Raw genomic sequence first — 4,243 nt, forward strand, 5'->3', positions numbered from 1 at the left:
CTTTAAAGTAGAGACACTACAGACTGATATACACCTGAACATCAGCAGGAGAGGACTCTTTAAAGTAGAGACCCTACATACTGATATACACCTGAACATCAGCAGGAGAGGACTCTTTAAAGTAGAGACACTACATACTGATATACACCTGAACATCAGCAGGAGAGGACTCTTTAAAGTAGAGACACTACATACTGATATACACCTGAACATCAGCAGGAGAGGACTCTTTAAAGTAGAGACATTACATACTGATATACACCTGAACATCAGCAGGAGAGGACTCTTTAAAGTAGAGACACTACATACTGATATACACCTGAACATCAGCAGGAGAGGACTCTTTAAAGTAGAGACACTACATACTGATATACACCTGAACATCAGCAGGAGAGGACTCTTTAAAGTAGAGACACTACATACTGATATACACCTGAACATCAGCAGGAGAGGACTCTTTAAAGTAGAGACACTACAGACTGATATACACCTGAACATCAGCAGGAGAGGACTCTTTAAAGTAGAGACCCTACATACTGATGTACACCTGAACATCAGCAGGAGAGGACTCTTTAAAGTAGAGACCCTACATACTGATGTACACCTGAACATCAGCAGGAGAGGACTCTTTAAAGTAGAGACACTACATACTGATATACACCTGAACATCAGCAGGAGAGGACTCTTTAAAGTAGAGACACTACATACTGATATACACATGAACATCAGCAGGAGAGGACTCTTTAAAGTAGAGACACTACATACTGATATACACCTGAACATCAGCAGGAGAGGACTCTTTAAAGTAGAGACACTACATACTGATATACACCTGGACATCAGCAGGAGAGGACTCTTTAAAGTAGAGACACTACATACTGATATACACCTGAACATCAGCAGGAGAGGACTCTTTAAAGTAGAGACATTACATACTGATATACACCTGAACATCAGCAGGAGAGGACTCTTTAAAGTAGAGACCCTACATACTGATATACACCTGAACATCAGCAGGAGAGGACTCTTTAAAGTAGAGACACTACATACTGATATACACCTGAACATCAGCAGGAGAGGACTCTTTAAAGTAGAGACACTACATACTGATATACACCTGAACATCAGCAGGAGAGGACTCTTTAAAGTAGAGACATTACATACTGATATACACCTGAACATCAGCAGGAGAGGACTCTTTAAAGTAGAGACACTACATACTGATATACACCTGAACATCAGCAGGAGAGGACTCTTTAAAGTAGAGACACTACATACTGATATACACCTGAACATCAGCAGGAGAGGACTCTTTAAAGTAGAGACATTACATACTGATATACACCTGAACATCAGCAGGAGAGGACTCTTTAAAGTAGAGACACTACATACTGATATACACCTGAACATCAGCAGGAGAGGACTCTTTAAAGTAGAGACACTACATACTGATATACACCTGAACATCAGCAGGAGAGGACTCTTTAAAGTAGAGACACTACATACTGATATACACCTGAACATCAGCAGGAGAGGACTCTTTAAAGTAGAGACACTACAGACTGATATACACCTGAACATCAGCAGGAGAGGACTCTTTAAAGTAGAGACACTACATACTGATATACACCTGAACATCAGCAGGAGAGGACTCTTTAAAGTAGAGACACTACATACTGATATACACCTGAACATCAGCAGGAGAGGACTCTTTAAAGTAGAGACACTACAGACTGATATACACCTGAACATCAGCAGGAGAGGACTCTTTAAAGTAGAGACACTACATACTGATATACACCTGAACATCAGCAGGAGAGGACTCTTTAAAGCAGAGACACTACATACTGATATACACCTGAACATCAGCAGGAGAGGACTCTTTAAAGTAGAGACACTACATACTGATATACACATTATTGCACCTTGTCTGTATGTTTATGTTGAAAGAATAATTAACTTCCACTTAAGGAAAGCTTCTCCGATCTCTTCAGATTTCGGCGTCACGTTTTGACTCTCTTTATGTTTCTTTAGCAGCTGCAACAGGAAGCGACTGCTCAATTAACGGCATTTGCATTTTGCACCTCCACCTGAAGCATTATCACACGTGTGTGTGTGTGTGTGTGTGTGTGTGTGTGTGTGTGTGTGTGTGTGTGTGTGTGTGTGTGTGTGTGTGTGTGTGTGTGTGTGTGTGTGTGTGTGTGTGTGTGTGTGTGTGTGTGTGTGTGTGTGTGTGTGTGTGTGTGTGTGTGGAAACACTTTGCACATGTATGCTTTTAGAGAGGGGCTTTAATTGAAACTGAGACTCCCTTCAGCCGTGGTTCAAGAGGAAAATAAATAAGTGTGTGCACTGTGTCGTCTTAGTCATTACGTGCAGTCTAAAACATTCAAATGACAGCATGTGGATTATTGACCTCTGTGAACCGAGTTTCTGAATAAATATTCAAACTCAAGGATCAAAAATACAGAAATGTATGAAACGCACGTAAAGTCAATACTAATAAGAAAGACTAATAAAAAGTCTCCATGAAAAAAAATATCAGTGCCTGTTTTTACAACGTGACTTAAGATGTATGACTTACAACTTTTCTTTTCCTTTGAAATATTAAAATGTGTCTGAGAATACACAGCAACATGAATCCTAAATACTATGAGCAAAAGGTAGCAGTGAGGGCTCTTCATGAACCTGAGACTCGCAGTGGTTCAATAAATAACGCATGGAGTGAATTCATGTTCAAATGTATGAAATCATTTGAAAGTAGAGCATGCATGCGTATTATTGATCTCAGTAAAACATGTTTCTGATCACATAAAGAGTAAATGATAAAAGATGACATGAAGAAATATCAGTGCATGTTTAAACAACATGACTTACGACATGTGATTGTTTTCCTTTTAAATATTTAAATATGTCTGAAAATACGCGGCAAGATGAATCTGAAATATAACAAGCAAAGATAAATGTACCTACTTTTAAACAAAATGGATGATGTGCGATCACATGATCTAGCTTGCAAAGATAGTGGCTTTTAAGAGCTAATTATTGCATTCAATGGTACGTTTATACAAAGCACTTTAAAGGTGGGGTAGGTCATTTTGGAGAAACCAGCTTGAGTGCGCTAGAATTTGAAAATACACAACCGGAGAAAACCTGCCACTTCCTCCTTTAAGCCAGCCTTGTTTAATATTCAATCATTCCTCAATGATGTAGCCAGAGGTTCTGCTTGATGAAGGCTAAAGAGTCCTTGGCCTAAAAGCAACAAAGGCCTCCAGTATTACAAGTGTGTATTATTCTAATCACTCCTAGCGCTCAGCTTCAATACGATACATTATATCTCATCAGCCTCCACACTTTCTGCTCAAGCTGCTATTATTTACAAATCACAGGTGAGAGAAAAAGCAAAGGTGATGTTGGGGGAAATGTTCAATTAATTCAGGAGAAAGGATAACTTTAGTGTCCAAGCAAACACGTTTCAATGCCTCTATTAAAACCAGCAGCAAGAAGCAAGCAGTGAATAAACACAGGATGATAAAAGGACAACAAGAGCAAACCAGCAAATATACAGACAGGTAAACAGACAGACAGGTAAACAGACAGGTAAACAGACAGTTAAACAGACAGGTAAACAGACAGACAGGTAAACAGACAGACAGGTAAACAGACAAATAAACAGACCGACCGGTAAACAGACAGACAGACAGACAGACAGTCTACAGACAGGTAGACAGACAGACAGGTGTATCTGACTCACATTTCTGAAGAACAAGCCCATTCTCTTTTCTGTCATGGACACGAAGTTGTAAATATCCAGGTAAATAATTCAGCAGAGGTGGGAAATTAAAAAAGTCATGACCTCTTTCTATGGAGATAGCTAAACACTTGAGGTTAGCAACACTGGAAAACATGCTAACTATCACTTTGTTTGAATGTATAATACTTTGTTTCCTGTCTTTTCTATTTGCTTCATCATCCATTTCACGATATGCTTCCAAACAGTGTGAAACGTGTCTTTAATTAAGTCTATAAACTTCACCTGGTAGACTCCGCCTCGCAGTTACAGCTGCAGTACCGCCTCTCACCACACTGGACATGTATTTGCCGTTAATCTTGAGAGGGGCGCTGTTGCTCCACATTAACGGTAGTGTGGCCGAGCGGGAACACTCGGCCATCAAAGAAGGGGAAGAAGGGGGGAGAAGGGGGAAGAAGAAAAAAGGGGAAAAAAGAGGAAAAAATGAGAGAAAA

This window comes from Notothenia rossii, assembly GCF_949606895.1.
Source record: "Notothenia rossii genome assembly, chromosome: 6".
In the NCBI taxonomy this organism is placed as follows: Eukaryota; Metazoa; Chordata; class Actinopteri; order Perciformes; family Nototheniidae; genus Notothenia; species Notothenia rossii.